This window comes from Nerophis lumbriciformis, linkage group LG19 (genome assembly GCF_033978685.3).
Source record: "Nerophis lumbriciformis linkage group LG19, RoL_Nlum_v2.1, whole genome shotgun sequence".
Taxonomy (NCBI): domain Eukaryota; kingdom Metazoa; phylum Chordata; class Actinopteri; order Syngnathiformes; family Syngnathidae; genus Nerophis; species Nerophis lumbriciformis.
Genome location: NC_084566.2, coordinates 24,802,934 through 24,821,040, shown reverse-complemented (window position 1 = coordinate 24,821,040; position 18,107 = coordinate 24,802,934). Strand labels below are relative to the sequence as shown.

The 18,107-nt window shown below is 41.2% G+C and overlaps 1 protein-coding gene and 1 long non-coding RNA gene across 2 annotated transcripts in view; one reads left to right on the top strand and one right to left on the bottom strand.

The window, feature by feature from the left end:
* Nucleotides 1–18,107, top strand: part of LOC133618616 (uncharacterized) — a 69,200-nt gene that overhangs the window by 917 nt on the left and 50,176 nt on the right. The gene's annotated exons all lie outside the window — the stretch shown is intronic.
* Nucleotides 1–18,107, bottom strand: part of kcnq3 (potassium voltage-gated channel, KQT-like subfamily, member 3) — a 68,804-nt gene that overhangs the window by 43,395 nt on the left and 7,302 nt on the right. The window lies entirely within an intron of this gene.

Below are 18,107 nucleotides of genomic sequence, written 5' to 3'. Positions count from 1 at the left end.
ATCCAATCTAATCCCATCACAGAGTGTGTGGAGGTTAAAAGCAATAACCAGACGAATAATTAACGGCTAATCGCTTTTGCTTCACGGGGACGTTGTGCGCTCCTCAGTTGTGACCCTTAAAGCCTGCAGGTCACATGACACCGGTGCACGCCACCAAAGCGTGAGCCAGCGTTCTTTTCAGCGGACTTTTTCCCACCCATGTGTCCTCGTGCACGTAGCATTACAGCAGCCCAGGGGAGACGCGTGCACGTGTGAGAGACCGGCAGATGTAATCCAATTTAAAGACAGGATGTCGTCCATCAAAACGTTTATAAACATGCAGACGTTTTTGTTAGGGATTGTCTGATTATATTATCGGACCATATTGGTATCGTTTTTCTGCCGATAATGATATTGGTCGCTAAGCAAAGATAAGAAAAGACAAAGATAAATAAAGGGAATGGTATTGCCTGGATTTTCACATGTGAGATGACTTCATCAAAGTGTTCTTCAAAAAGGAAGTGATGGTCATAAGGAACAGAAGATCTGCATAAGTCCTGAAAATTTGCGCACGTCCGCCACTGTAGTCCGTGCAGATCCTGTAGTCGATAAGCTTCTTCTTTTTCTCTATCTTCTTGTGATGAGGAATTCACCCTGTGCTGTTGCCATTTCTAATATAAAGTAGCGTAAAGTTCTAACTTGGCTATGGAAGCGCTAAAATCTACCAGTGTAGTGGGTTTACATCAGGGGTGTCCAAACTTTTGGTCTTGGGAGGCCGCGTTGGGCTAAAAAAATTTGGTCGGAGGCCACAAGCCGACTGCATGTAAACTAACTGAACGTGTACATACATTTGTGTGTGTGTGTGTGTGTGTGTGTGTGTGTGTGTGTGTGTGTGTGTGTGTGTGTGTGTGTGTGTGTGTGTGTGTGTGTGTGTGTGTGTGTGTGTACACATTATATCAATATAATGGATATATAATGATTACAACTGGATATTAAGAGTACCGTATTTTTCGGAGTATAAGTCGCTCCGGAGTATTAGTCGCACTGGCCGGAAATGCATAATAAAGAAGGAAAAAAACATATATAAGTCGCACTGGAGTATAAGTCACATTTTTTGGGGAAATGTATTTGATAAAACCCAACACCAAGAATAGACATTTGAAAGGCAATTTAAAATAAATAAAGAATAGTGAACAACAGGCTGAATAAGTGTACGTTATATGACGCATTAATAACCAACTGAGGACGTGCCTGGTATGTTAACTTAACATATTATGGTAAGAGTCATTCAAATAACTATAACATATAGAATAGATATAATAGAATAGAATAGAATGGACTTTATTGTCATTATATTTGCATATAACGAGATTAAGGACTCCAATTTAAGGTGCGGTAGTGGGAACAAATATGGGGTAAAAATAAATTACACAACAGGTAATAAAGAAAAAACTATCAATTGAAATAAACAGACTACTATCCAATAAAAATAATAAGCAATCCTGTACAATATACAAAACACTATAGAAATATAGAACATGCTATACGTTTACCAAACAATCTGTCACTCCGAATCGCTAAATTCCATGAAATCTTATACGTCTAGTCTCTTACGTGAATGAGCTAAATAATATTATTTGATATTTTACGGTAATGGGTTAATAATTCCACACATAAGTCGCTCCTGAGAATAAGTCTGCGACTTATAGTCCGAAAAATACGGTATGTGAAAGTTAGACTCCTACCTTGTTTACTTCCGTGACCACCTTCTTAAAGTTTTGTAATTAATCAAAAAACATCAAGCAGCTAAAATGCGCCAAACATGGATAAGTGTGGAGAGAGTGTTTTGCATTTTTTCCATCATGCACTCTAATAGACTTAAATGGGCGTAATTTTGAAAAATGTTCTGGTGTTTGGACGTTTTTCATATTATCCACAAAGTTCATTGAGCAGGTAGTGTTATGTGTGACCATGTGTGTTGACCTTTATGATATTTGCATTTTTGATCACATTGTCCACAAGATGACAGCAAATTTGTCGCAATCACCTGTGCAACAAATGCAGTCGTGAAATGTCCTCACTCTTAAAGATTCCAAAAGTCAACTGTAGGCTATATTATAAGAAAATTGAAGAGTTTGGGAACAACAGCAACTCAGCCACAAAGTGGTAGGCCATGTAAACTGACAGAGAGGGGTCAGCGGATGCTGAAGCGCATAGTGCAAAGACGTTCTGCACAGTCAGTTGCTATAGAGCTCCAAACTTCTTGCGACCTTCCAATTAGCCCACGTACAGTACGCAGAGAGCTTCATGGAATGGGTTTCCATGGCCGAGCAGCTGCATCTAAGGCATACATCACCAAGTCTAATGCAAAGCGTGGGATGCAGTGGTGTATAGCATGTCGCCACTGGACTCTAGAGCAGTGTAGACGTGTTCTCTGGAGTGATGAATCACGCTTTTCCATCTGGCAATCTGGTGGACCAGTCTGGGTTTGGAGGTTGCCAGGAGAACGCTACATTTCGGACTGCATTGTGCCTAGTGTGAAATTTGGTGGAGGAGGAATTATGGTGTGGGGTTGTTTTTCAGGAGTTGGGCTTCGCTCCAGGATACCAAAACATTTTGGACAATTCCATGCTCCCAACCTTGTGGGAACAGTTTGGAGCGGGCCCCTTCATGTCTGAGTCAAGGCAGGTGGCCAAATACTTTTGGCAATATAGTGTATCTGTAAGACAGCCAGCATCGAGCATCTCTACTTTTTGTCGGATGCAAAGACACAAGTTGAACTACCGAGTCACAAAAGTGCTTTCCTGTCAAAAAGGGAACATTGGAGTCCTTTGCAAATGTTCCGAAGTGAAAAGTCCAACGCGTGGTGTCAGCATTCCCTGATCCCTCTGCCGACCCCCGGCTGTGTCCTCTCCCGCCCTTCAAATGCCACCCGTGGGCCCGCATCGCTGACGGTCATTTGGCTTTAAAGTGTGTTAGCCCTGCCCTCACAGGAAGCCAAACTACTGGTCCGCCCCCCCTGCCGGTTGTCAACGTCCACTCTTTAGTCAGTGGATCGGAAATGGACACAATAGAACCATGGACAACATTTACTACAACGTAGATGAGAACTAATGAACCAATAAGTTTCATGTCCAGCAGGAGCAAACCAACGTGTCTGTCCCCTCTGGCAGCCAATCAGAAGTGTTCTCACTGTCAAGAAGCAGGAAGTGTTTCAAGGATGGAGGAAGCGAGGCTCCATTAGGAAGGATGCAAAATAAAGCATGAATAAATGATGAGTGGACTTCACGCTGGAGTGACTGCACAGTCAGCATGTGTGTGTGTGTGTGTGTGTGTGTGTGTGTGTGTGTGTGTGTGTGTGTGTGTGTGTGTGTGTGTGTGTGTGTGTGTGTGTGTGTGTGTGTGTGTGTGCGTGTTGCTGAATATTCTGACTGCTAAACAATGAATCATTGCATAAATTATTTTGTTTTTTTTTACATTCTTCACTAATAGAACGTTATCTTGTTTGTGTGTGACAGTAAGACAATAAAAGAGTACTTTAACCATCACACACTACCCAGGTTTAGGGCGGGGGATCTCCTTTCTGCCGCCAGTAAGATCATCCTCCTTAGGGTCCTACACCCCACCTCCCCTGACCGGCCCTCATACCAATCGATCCGCTACTGTGTGCGTGTGTGTGGGTGTGGGTGTGGGTGTGTGTGTGTGTGTGTGTGTGTGTGTGTGTGTGTGTGTGTGTGTGTGTGTGCGCGTACGTTAGTGTCACATATCAGGTTAGCAGCCACTGATAATGTGCACGATACCAGTCTGTGCACATGCTCCACTGTTTCTGTTTAACTGAACTAAATGAACAATTGATTCCAATATAACTACTACTAGAACTTCTACTAATAAATCTACTATTACTACTACTAATATTTCTAATATGACTAATATTTTATATTATTACTAATATGTATACTAAAATCTACACTATTTTTCTAATATTTCCAGTATTACTAATAATTAGGGCAGTGTTTTTCAACCACAGTGTGTGAGATGCAGTCTGGTGTGCAGTGAGAGATTATGTCATTTTATCTATTTGGGTTAAAAATATTTTTTGCAAACCAGTATTTATAGTCTGCAAATTATGTGTTGTTGTTGAGTGTCGGTGCTGTCTAGAGCTCGGCAGAGTAACTGTGCAATACTCTTCCATATCAGTAGGTGGCAGCCGGTAGCTAATTGCTTTGTAGATGTCGGAAACAGCGGGAGGCAGCGTGCAGGTAAAAAAGTGTCTAATGCTTAAACCAAAAATAAACAAAAGGTGAGTGGCCCTAAGAAAAGGCATTGACGCTTTGGGAAGGCTGTGCAGAACGAAACTAAAACTGAACTGGCTACAAAGTAAACAAGAGAATGCTGGACGACAGCAAAGACTTACTGTGGAGCAGAGAAGGCATCCACAAAGTACATCCGAACATGACATGACAATCAACAATGTCCACACAAAGAAGGATAAAAACAACTGAAATATTCTTGATTGCTAAAACAAAGTAGATGCGGGAAATATCGCTCAAAGGAAGACATGAAACTGCTACAGGAAAATACCAAAAAAATAGAAAAAAACACCAAAATAGGAGCACAAGACAAGAACTAAAACACTACACACAGGAAAACAGCAAAAAAAACTCAAAATAAGTCATGGTGTGATGTGACAGGTCGTGACAGTACACCTACTTTGAGACAAGAGCTATATTGATGCATGGTTGTTTATGGTTTAAAGTCATAACCAACAATTGTGACAACGACTTTTTACGGTCAACTGAGTTTCGTTTTTTAATTATTTCTGCTGGTGGTGTGCCTCCGGATTTTTTCAACGCAAAAAATGTGCCGTGGCTCAAAAAAGGTTGAAAAACACTGAATTAGGGGTAGGGATGTAAAAAAAAAAAAACTATTTCCGAATGAATCGCGATTCTTATTTGCAACGATTCTTAATCGATTAAAAAAGAATCAAAAATCGATTTTAATTGTTTGTTTGTTTGTTTTAATCTGCCCTGTCCAGCTACTCAGGCAAATCTGATGTAGACGCCCATATCTGCTGTACAGATTTACTTTAGAAAAGAGAAGTGTGTGATATTTCTCTTGTTGCCTTATTTGTATTGGCTTTATTACATTTTTGGGTAGAATTATTTTAAAGAAAACATGTTTTCTTTTAAATAATATAGAAATCTATTACAGCTGTTAATTTATTTTATGGAGGAATGTCGTTGGTCATAGAACTGGCACCCAATGTTATTAACAAATATTGATTTTGAATTCAGAATCGATCTTGAATCGAATCCTTACCCCTAAGAATGGAATCGTGTGATGCCTGACGATTCAAATTATTAGTTTTTTTAAACCAAACTTTTCACATGTTGGAATTTGGATAAACCATGATTTAGGTGATTACTCGCATGTATAATTAAAATGAGTTAAGAAAAGACCCCAATATTCATACTCAAATGCAATTTTATTGTCAGAATGTCATCCAGGAATGTTTTGAAACGTTTTACTTGAATACTGGTCCCCAAAAAATTGGGACCAGTTTTATCTAAAGTTCTTTCAGGCTGTATTTTGGAGTAAAATTTGCCAGCGAGCACACCAGTCAGTCTCCTCACTCATTTTTGTACTGACAGACACATTGATCTGATCACTGACCGTACAGCGGTTAAGGTTAAAGAGATTGTACGCTTCAATTAATCTAAGTGTGTACATGATTAACGCAATACTTTTTTTGTGATTAATCACATGAGTTAACTCATTTTGACAGTTCTACTGATAATATTACTATTATTTCTAATAATATTTGTTAATTATACTACTAATATTCAAACCATCTCTATTCATATTTTTTACTAATATTTCTTATACCACTACAAATATTTTAACCAATCTCTTTAATCTTACTACAACTATAACTACAAATGTTTTACTAATAATTACAATATTATTTCTACCAATACTACTAATATTTATATTACCACTATGATTACTGCTAATATTTATAATATTACTACAAATATTTCAACCAATATTGCTAATATTAATACAATTATTGCTATTAATATTTTATTAATATGTTTATTATTTCTACAGTTACGACTAGTATTCCTACTCATATTTCTAATATGTATTACTAATATTTGCAATATTTGTAATAATATTTTCTAATGTTACTACTAATACTTTTAATATTACTATTACCATTTGTGATATTACTACTACTACTATTTGTACTAATGCTACTATAATGTGTACCATTACTACTTCTATTTGTAAATCTACTGTATCATTAACACTACTATATGTGGGAACATTTGTACTAGTACTATTTTTACTAACATGTGTACTATTACTACTATTTGTATTATTACTAATACTACTATATTTGTACTAATTCTGGCATCTGTCTGTCTCGAGAGACAATAGAGTTTTGCGCACAAATGTCAATTCATGTCATGTGCAACGCCTGTTGTGACTATATAAGCCAATTCTTGACAGGCATGCTTTGTTGCAGTTCCTGCATACATATTGTATTGTTGGTTGATTCAGTAGGGGTGTGACTGCTCGCTTTCTACGTTCATGCTTTTCCTCCCACTGTCTTACTCTTCTTAAGTCACTCTGATGTACGCCCTCCTTCACTAACTTCCTCCATTTCCCACGTTCAGCTGAAGAAGCTTCCCAGTTTAATGGGTTGATGTCACTGGCCTTCATATCACGCTTACACACATCTTTAAAACGAAGGACAGGTCTTCCCACAGCCCTTGTTCCAGAGGCCAGTTCACCGTACAGGATGTCTTTTGGAATGCGACTGTCATCCATTCGACTTACATGGCCAAGCCATCTCAGACGTCGTTGTGTAAGGAGAGCGAAGATTGTCTTCATTCCTGTTTTCTCGAGGATATCCTTATTCGGGATGCGATCCTGCCATTTGATTCCCAGAATCCGCCTCAGGAACCGAAGATGGAAGGAGTTCAAACGGCGCTCTTGGCGTGCATACGAGGTCCATGACTCGCTGCCATAAAGTAGAGTGCTGAGAACACAGGCTTGATAGATCTTCATTTTTGTGTTGATGGTTAGCAGTGTGTTCTCCCAAGCACGCTTGGAGAGTCTAGCCATCGTTGTAGATGCTTTGCCGATGCGGATGTTGAGCTCGGCATCGAGAGAGAGATTGCTGGATATGGTTGAGCCAAGATAGGTGAAGTTCTCAACAACTTGCAGGGTGTGGTTTCCAATGGAGATCCTTGGAATGTTGCGCATATCTTGTCCCATAATGTTGGTCTTCTTGAGGCTTATAGTTAAGCCAAAGTCTTTGCATGCATCAGAAAAGCTGTTGATCAGCCTCTGTAGTGCTTCCTCTGATGGTGCGGCCAGAGCAGCATCATCTGCAAAGAGCATCTCTCTGATGAGGACTTTACGCACTCTAGTCTTTGCCCGGAGACGTGCGAGGTTGTACAGTTTCCCGTCGCTCCTTGTGTGTAGGTAAACACCATCGTCAGATGATTTGAATGCTTCTGACAATAGCAACGAGAAGAAGATTCCGAAGAGCGTAGGAGCAAGCACGCATCCTTGCTTCACTCCATTCTCAATTGGGAATGGGGCTGATGCGGAGCCGTCACACAGGATAGTTCCTTGCATATCTTCATGGAATGATGTTATCAGCTTCCGCAGCTTTGGTGGGCAGCCTATCTTGTGCAAAAGCTTGAAGAGAGCCTTCCTGCTAACTAAATCGAAGGCCTTTGTAAGGTCGATGAAGGCGATATACAATGGTTGTCTCTGCTCACGGCATTTCTCTTGTAATTGTCTGATAGAAAATATCATGTCAATGGTTGATCTCCCCGACCTGAATCCACATTGTGATTCTGGATATACACGGGCAGCAAGCAATTGCAGTCTGTTGAGTAACACTCTAGCGAAGGTCTTCCCGACAGTGCTTAGGAGGGATATTCCACGGTAATTGTTGCAGTCGCTGCGATCCCCTTTATTTTTGTACAGTGTGATGATGTTTGAGTCTCGCATATCCTGAGGAATTGTTCCTTCATCCCAGCATTGACATAGAAGCTCATGAAGATGGTCTAGAAGAACAGTGTCCTTACTGTTCTTGATGATCTCAGTGGGAATGCCATCGTTCCCTGGAGCTTTGCCACAGGTAAGGGAGTTGACTGCCTTCTTGAGCTCCGCTAAGGTTGGGAGCTTGTCGAGATCATCCATGACAGGTAGGTTCTCGATGTTCTCAATTGTAGTGTCATTGACTGCAATATCCCGGGAGTAGAGTTCCTGGTAGTGCTCGACCCATCTTTCCATCTGGAGCCCACGGTCTGTGATGACTTCTCCTGTGGAGGATTTCAGTGGCACTACCTTTTTGGTAGTTGGTCCGAAAGCTATCTTCATACCTGTATACATGCCACGAGAATTACCGTTATCTGCAGCCAGTTGGATACTCTCGCAGAGGTCAAGCCTGTAGCTGTTAGCACATTGCCTTGCAATGCGTTTGGCTTTATTTCTTGTCTTCCTGAGAGCCTCAAGTGTCTTTGCAGATGGATCGTTCTTATAACTCATTTGGGCTGTTCTCTTGGCTTCGATGATGGGCTCCATCTCTGCAAGCCCAGCGACAAACCAGTCTGGGTTCTTCTTTTCTCTCTTACCATAGATGGCCATGGCTGTGTTGTGAACAGCATTGCGGATGTAGTTCCATCGTTCTTCAGCATTACCAGCAGGGCAGTCCTGGAGTGCATTTTCGATGGACTCGGCGAAGCATTCACGTAGGTCGGGGGCATGCATTTTGGCAGTATCTAGGCGTGGGCGACCTTTCTGCTTTGTACGGTGAATCCGTCTGGGCTGAAGACGCACCCTGCTGCCAATCAGTGAATGGTCCGTGTCACAGTCAGCGCTGTGATAGCTGCGGGTGATTTGAACGCAGTTCATTGACGATTTTCTTGTGATGATTAGATCTAGTTGATGCCAACTTTTGGATCTGGGATGCCTCCAGGAAACCCTGTGATGTGGCTTTGTTGAGAAGAATGTGTCGGTAATACAAAGGTGGTGGTAAGAACAAAGTTCTAGTAGTCTCTGTCCATTCTCGTTTAGTTTTCCTATGCCAAAGTGTCCAATGCATTTGGGCCAAGAGTCATGGTCTGATCCCACTCGAGCATTGAAGTCTCCTAGTAAGAACAGGTGCTCAGTGGCAGGAATGTCAGTGATGATAGAGTCCAGATGATTGTAGAACTGATCCTTTGCCTCTGTAGAGCTGCAAAGACTAGGAGCATAAATGCTCAGGATGTTTACTGGACCTGAAGCACTTGACAGGCGAAGAGAAAGTATGCGTTCTGTGCCTCCATTTGGTGGTTCAGTTGAGGAGAGTAAGGAGTTCCTCACTGCAAGTCCGACGCCATGCAGACGTTGTTCCTGTGGCTCTCTTCCCTGCCAAAATATGGTGTAGTCTTCTTCTCTGATATAGCCGTCTGAGGGGAGTCTCGTCTCCTGCAGGGCAGCAATATCGATGTTGAGCCTCTTGAGCTCGCGGTTGATGATGGCCGTCTTCCGATTGTCGTCAACCGTGGATAGATCTTCCGAGAAGCCAGGACTCATGGTTCTGACGTTCCAGCTTGCTAAATGCAAGACAGGCAGTTTTTTCTGTTTTCGTTGTTTGCCTGGTGCAGTATTTACAGTCCGCTTGTCAAGTCAGTCCTTTAAGCTCCAAGCACCCGATGAAGCAGGCGGCCTGTGGCGGGTCAGTACCTTATTAACCGGGGGCTGCCCAGCTTAAGGTGGGCGGTAACTGACCAGTAGGACGCGATGGTCCCTCCCACCGACGGAGATAACCCGTAGCGCCGATATCCTACGCCAATCGAAAACGGCTTATAACTCGTAACTGCTATCTCCTGTGTTGTTTCTGCTACTTTTGACGGTGGCACTGAAGTAGCCTCTCCAGTTTTTTGGCGCAAGCCTGGGCTAGAGGTATGGAGATCCTGGGTAGCCCATTCGTCAGAATCCCCCTCTCGGCCTTACTAACGTAGTCCAAAGGAAAGCATAGCGATACGTTTGGCATCAGTTTGGCTGCAGGAGCTGCCGGAAAAGTGTCGTATCGAACACCAGACCGCCTGCGGGGCTCCACTCCGTTATCCGTAACCCTGGACAGGGGCCCATACCGGGTACTGTCAGCCGGAGCCAGCTGAGCCCGAGACTCGTGTCAGGCAGGGTCGTCACGCCCTGAAGTAGTTGCCAAGTCCACTTGGCCACTACCCACTACCAATATTTGTACTATTACTACCCCTATTTCTAATATCACTACGATGTGTGCACTTACAGCAACTATTATAACTCTTCAAATATTGATTGATTGATTGATTGAAACTTGTATTAGTAGATTGCACAGTACAGTACATATTCCGTACAATTGACCACTAAATGGTAACACCCGAATAAGTTTTTCAACTTGTTTAAGTCGGGGTCCACGTTAATCAATTCATGGTATTACCATTGTCTTTACTATGAATACACGTTTTACTATTAATATTCCAGGTATTACATGTGATGTTATTGATCATGAGTGTCAATTATTAATACAATAATACTACATTAGGCAGATGAAATATTTAGTAGAATTCATAGAAAGTAGCAGTAATTCAACTGCAGTCGGTTCTGCGATAAATACTATCGTAGTAATACTCGTCATAAAGTAGACACAAATACTCGTGTCATGCTGTGATTTGTGGTGAAAAATCTTTGCACAGGAATGAGAGCGTAATGGCGGCTGGGAGTTCACGTCCTCCATCATGGTTGGCGTTGGCACGTTAATGACGACACGCGGTGCAGGAGTGCCGTCCTCTGAGAATCGTAACAGTCCAAGTGGACTCATCTTTGACTTTTAATGTCGCTAATGACTCTGCTTCCCACAATCCCTCGTTCTGGCCTGAACCTCAAAGCCCACACAAACGGGGCTGAGACGTTGCGCTAGCCATGTTGTGCTATCATAAACATCTAAAAAATTGTGTTATTTCTCCTTTCCTTAATTCGTGACAACAATAAATCTGTAGACGCATGTTTATTAGCATACGCAACAAACAGAAAATGTTTATTAGCATGGTTGCTACTAAATATTAGCATTTGTAACAAACAATAAATGTTTATTAACATGATTGCTACTAAATATTAGCATACGCAATAAACAGTAAATGTTTATTAGCATGATTGCTACTAAATATTAGCATTTGTAACAAACAGTAAATGTTTATTAGCATGGTTGCTACTAAATATTAGCATTTGTAACAAACAGTAAATGTTTATTAGCATGCAGGTTATTAGTAAACATTAACATACGCAACAAACAGTAAATGTTTATTAGCATGCAGGTTACTAGTAAACATTAGCATACGCAACAAACAGTAAATATTTGTTAGCATGCAGGTTAATAGTATACATTAGCATACGCAACAAACAGTAAATGTTTATTAGCATGGTTGCTACTAAATATTAGCATTTGTAACAAACAGTAAATTTTTATTAGCATGGTTGCTACTAAATATTAGCATACGCAACAAACAGTAAATGTTTATTAGCATTGTTGCTACTACATATTAGCATTTGTAACAAACAGTAAATGTTTATTAGCATGGTTGCTACTAAATATTAGCACTTGTAACAAACAGTAAATGTTTATTAGCATGGTTGCTACTAAATATTAGCATTTGTAACAAACAGCAAATGTTTATTAGCATGGTTACTACTAAATATTAGCATTTGTAACAAACAGTAAATGTTTATTAACATGCAGGTTACAAGTAAACATTAGCATATGCAACAAACAGTAAATATTTATTAGCATGCAGGTTACTAGTAAACATTAGCATACGCAACAAACAGTAAATGTTTATTAGCATGGTTGCTACTAAATATTAGCATTTGTAATAAACAGTAAATGTTTATTAGCATGGTTGCTACCAAATATTAGCATTTGTAAAAAACAGTAAATGTTTATTAGCATGGCTGCTATTAAATATTAGCATTTGTAACAAACAGTAAATGTTTATTAGCATGGTTGCTACTAAATATTAGCATTTGTAGCAAACAGTAAATGTTTATTAGCATGGTTGCTACTAAATATTAGCATTTGTAACAAACAGTAAACGTTTATTAGCATGCAGGTTACGAGTAAACATTAGCATATGCAACAAACAGTAAATATGTATTAGCATGCAGGTTACTAGTAAACATTAGCATACGCAACAAACAGTAAATGTTTATTAGCATGGTTGCTACTAAATATTAGCATTTGTAACAAACAATAAATGTTTATTAGCATGGTTGCGACCAGTGTTGGGTTAGTTACTGAAAAGCAGTAACTAGTTACAGTTACTAGTTACTTCATTTCAAAAGTAACTCAGTTACTAACTCAGTTACTTACACCAAAAAGTAATGCGTTACTGTGAAAAGTAACTATTTAGTTACTTCTTTTTTCTTTTCTTTTTTAAATCTCCAATTAATGCCCTTTTAGCCTTCATTTCAGTACTGTTATTGTAGTGGAGAATAATACAATCTGTTGATCAACTTGACATGCATTTGCATCACTCAACTCTGCTAAGCCATGTGGTCTACATACAACACACAAAGACAAAGATATGTTACAAAGGCCAATTTGTTTCTGGCCAGAACAAATTGACAAAACTATTTTAAATAGCTGCAACATAACATACATAAGTAACAAACAGCATAATAACAGCATAAATGTAAACCAAGAAAGGCACACACTACATACACAAAGTCTAACCAGGCATTTTCTTCCTCAAGTAATTCTTATACAAAATCATGTCTGAAACCCAGAACACTCTACACATTTCCCCAGTTTTAGTTTAGGGATAAGGAAAGATTGGCCTGGCCCACTAGGATCCCTCTTTATGTTTGTGAACTTTGTAGTCTATACATTTAGAGTGATGTGATAATCAAACACTCCAGAAGTCTAGAATGAAAGAGTATATAAGAGAATTGATAGCAACGTTCCCTCTCAGGAGCGCGCATGTGCAATTGCGCACTGCTCAAGCGTCCTCTGCGCACGGCAAATCTATGCCATGCACAAAATCAAATAAAAAAATAAGCGCATAACAATTTTCGACACGACACGGACACGACAGAGAAAACCGTTTTCGTCATCATTGTTCAAATATTGTAACGTCTGTCGAGACGCTTTGAGGACATGAATTCCATCCATCACTTTACTGAGCAAAACTCTTTACTGTCGGCCATAAACACATCACCAAAACATTAGTAAAAAAAATTATATCTAGCAAAACTGGTCATTTTCTGCAGTACAAACCAGACCAAAAGCAACTTTGTTATATCAACAGCAGCCGCTCGCTCTCTCGCGTGCGCCAACACTTGCACATACGGCACTTAGCCAGTGATGCGTTTACAGCCACACAAAAAGTCGGACAACTCCAACACCACACATAAAGTGTCATTCCAGGTCGTTACACTATGATTTACCAATCAAATGTGTGCTTATTCTAGTGTCATTTATTAGGAATCTTAATTTATAAATATTAATCATTAAATGCTGTTAGTATATTAAATAAATACTAATAAAAATATTTTTTTTACAAACAGGAAGTTGCAGGAATGTACACATGATCCCCTGCTTACATCTCATTGTGCAACATGTGAATGTTTTAATGGGAACTAAATGCAATGTCTGAAAGGGGTACAAATTATTTCCAAAGCAGGACCTCCACCCAGACAAACAATACAAGTACACAGTTCATGAAAAACAATATTTTTTGTTATTGTCATTATAAGTGGGCCTAAACACTTATATTAGAAATGGAAATGACTGCTGTCATTTGATTATAATAATAAGAGAATGTTGTCTGTCTATCTGTGTTGGCCCTGTGATGAGGTAGGGACTTGTCCAGGGTGTACCCTGCCTTCCGCCCGAATGCAGCTGAGATAGGCTCCATCGACCCCGAAAGGGACAAGCGGTAGGAAATGGATGGATGGATGGATGGAGATGTAAGTTGTTATTTAGTGAGGTTTGGGACAGGTGTGCTGCTGGTCTAGCCACAGTGTGCACGTCTAAAGTTGCTCACATGGACTCCACTCAATGCTCAGGGAGTTTTTGCGTTTGCTCACACATGAACAATTAGAGGGAACATTGATTGACAGAGTGTGTACCTTCAGCGGTGAATGGTGGTGGTGGTGGAGGTGAAGTGGCATCAGAGTCTCTGTCTCTCTTTACTAGCTTCGTCGAAGCATGTTGCTATGTAGCTTGTTTCAGCAGATTTGAATTGCTGTTTTGGGCAGTAGATGGCATCTTTGATCCAAAGCACAATTTACATTTAACTAAAATGTTATTTTCTTTGTGCTCGACAAAAGAAAAGTAGTGAAAATATCTCCATGTTAGCAAACTCGACTTCTGGCTCCGCCATGATCAGACACGCCCCCCCCCCCTCGCTCCCCACACTCACACTCAGACACACCCACACAGAGCGCATGTCTCTCTCTCTTCTCCGGCTTGTGACACAAGAAGAATCAGAACGCAGCGCTCCGATAAAACACACTTTATACTACATAAAAAGTAACGTAAAATAACGCAGTAACGCATCATGTAGTAACGGTAACTGAGTTACTGAATATAAAAAAATAACGCGTTAGATTACTAGTTACCGCCGAAACTAACGGCGTTACAGTAACGCGTTACTTTGTAACGCGTTAGTCCCAACACTGGTTGCGACTAAATATTAGCATTTGTAACAAACAGTAAATGTGTACTAGCATGGTTGCTACTAAATATTAGCATTTGTAACAAACAGTAAATGTTTATTAGCATGGTTGCGACTAAATATTAGCATTTGTAACAAACAATAAATGTTTATTAGCATGGTTGCGACTAAATATTAGCATTTGTAACAAACAGTAAATGTTTATTAGCATGGTTGCGACTAAATATTAGCATATGTAACAAACAGTTTTTTGGCATGTTTAGAATGCTGCAAATGTTATGTTTTTTTAACAGCTAGCTAGCTGCTGTGGCTATTAGGCCCGTATTAATGGTGGATAGTTCTCTGCAGGTTCTTCCTGCTGCATTAACACCTTGCGCATAATGTGGCTGATAGCCTCGTGAAGCTCCATCCTGGAGAGGCTTTCTCGCACACATAAGTGCTTTTTGACAGCTGCTCCTTTCCTGTGCGCCATCAAGACCCAAGCGCCGCTTCACAGGCGAGTCACGGTGCAACATTCAAAAAGAAAACACGCGGCTGATTACCTTCATCCAAGCCTACATGTCCAACGGCAAGATGAGAGGGGGTCACATAAGGGCCGCCACTTAATCTATATCCCTATGGGAGGAGGGGGGACGTTAAAAGTTTGATTATGGTTTGTTGACGACTTCGCCATCCGCAAAAACAACGTGTCGTTACATTAAACGACCACAGAGTGACCATTAGCGCCATTGTTAAACACTGATAGCACTTCCTGACACCGTCCATTGATCAGGAAACACACACCCGGTCACGTGACCAGTGCACGTCTCACATGACCAGCAACGGCAGTGATTGACAGATAAACGCCAGATTAGAAGTCGGAAACAAAACTCATCAGCGGCGACGCCGACAGCGGCTCCCTGAGGGCCGTCCATCTTGGCTCGAAGGCTGAGTGTGGACAGAAAAATATTGTAAATAATGTCGAGCTCAGCGTGTTTGTGTCAGAAAGACCGACATTCCCTGAGGGCCTCAGGTCAGCTCGGTTTCAACCAATCAGCATCTTCGTGGTCAAACGCCTCCCCTAACTACTGCTCTGCATCGCCGCGTGTCATCACACATATATTCATGCAAACTCAGCAAAAAAAAAAAAAAAAGACATCTTCTAGTAATCAATCAACAGCTTCAATCAGGTGAACTGCTCAAGGAAGGACGGCTTGCTTGACCGGATACCTGGACGGGGTCAAAGGTGATCATCGGTTCGCTGGTTCACGGTCTACACTTGCCAGCATCGCTGCAAGAATTTGACAGCTGACATGGCAATGATGATGATGGCGATGGCGATGTCGCACGTTCTTTTCCAGCGCGAGGTGACGGCTAACAAAAGGCTGACACCAGCACATATGGGGCGGCCATATTGAAGGCGGCACGCGTCGTTGGTGAAGCGACGCCAGACGCCAGAGATGACTCAGTGTGACCGCGATGGCGGCGTTCCTGGTAGGATGCAACAAGAACGCACGCGCCGCACTAGACCTTGAAACATGCAGACAAAAGCTCTGCGCACGTGGTCACATGACTCTGACGGGAAGTGAGAGTGGGGCGTGATGTGCAGACCGTTCGGACTTAATAGCATGATTGCCACCTGCAGGACTGGAGAGGAACAACCTCGTTGGAGCGACCAAACTAGATTTTTTTTTTTTTAATTTTATGATAGTCACACACACACTAGGTGTGGTGAAATGAGTCTCTGCATTTGACCCATCACCCTTGATCACCCCCTGGAAGGTGAGGGGAGCAGTGAGCAGCAGCGGTGGCCGCGCCCGGGAATCATTTTTGGTAGAGATGTCCGATAATGGCTTTTTTGCCGATATTCCAATATTAAAGTACCAATGATTGTCACACACACGCTAGGTGTGGTGAAATTTGTCCTCTGCATTTGACCCATCCCCTTATTCACCCCCTGGGAGGTGAGGGGAGCAGTGAGCAGCAGCGGTGCCGCGCCCAGGAATCATTTTTGGTGATTTAACCGACACCAGCAGATGACATGGCACCCCAAACCATCACTGATGGTGGAAACTTTACACTAGACTTCAGGCAACGTGGATCCTGTGCCTCTCCTGTCTTCCTCCAGACTCTGGGACCTCGATTTCCAAAGGAAATGCAAAATTTGCATGGTTGGGTGATGGTTTGGGGTGCCATGTCATCTGCTGGTATCGGTCCACTCTGTTTCCTGAGATCCAGGGTCAACGCAGCCGTCTACCAGCAAGTTTTAGAGCACTTCATGCTTCCTGCTGCTGACCTGCTCTATGGAGATGGAGATTTCAAGTTCCAACAGGACTTGGCGCCTGCACACAGCGCAAAATCTACCCGTGCCTGGTTTACGGACCATGGTATTTCTGTTCTAAATTGGCCCGCCAACTCCCCTGACCTTAGCCCCATAGAAAATCTGTGGGGTATTGTGAAAAGGAAGATGCAGAATGCCAGACCCAAAAACGCAGAAGAGTTGAAGGCCACTATCAGAGCAACCTGGGCTCTCATAACACCTGAGCAGTGCCAGAAACTCATCGACTCCATGCCACGCCGCATTAACGCAGTAATTGAGGCAAAAGGAGCTCCAACCAAGTATTGAGTATTGTACATGCTCATATTTTTCATTTTCATACTTTTCAGTTGGCCAACATTTCTAAAAATCCCTTTTTTGTATTAGCCTTAAGTAATATTCTAATTTTGTGACACACGGAATTTTGGATTTTCATTTGTTGCCACTTCAAATCATCAAAATTAAATGAAATAAACATTTGAATGCATCAGTCTGTGTGCAATGAATAAATATAATGTACAAGTTACACCTTTTGAATGCAATTACTGAAATAAATCAAGTTTTTCAAAATATTCTAATTTACTGGCTTTTACCTGTATATATATATATATATATATATATATAAATATACATCCTGAAAATATGCAAACAAAACTGTGTTTGGATAATTGATACTTCAAACTTGCATAAATAAATATTAAGGAATATAACATAACTTGGCTTCTCAGAGCTTCAAAATGTAATGAATAAAATGCAAAAGTTGTTGATAAACAAGCAATTATTTTAATAATTAAATATAATAATGATAAATGGGTTGTACTTGTATAGCGCTTTTCTACCTTCAAGGTACTCAAAGCGCTTTGACACTACTTCCACATTTACCCATTCACACACACATTCACACACTGATGGAGGGAGCTGCCATGCAAGGCGCTAACCAGCACCCATCAGGAGCAAGGGTGAAGTGTCTTGCTCAGGACACAACGGACATGACGAGGTTGGTACTAGGTGGGGATTGAACCAGGGACCCTCGGGTCGCGCACGGCCATTCTTCCACTGGTCATTTTAAATGAATTATTATGATAATTTAAAATTAATTATTTCAA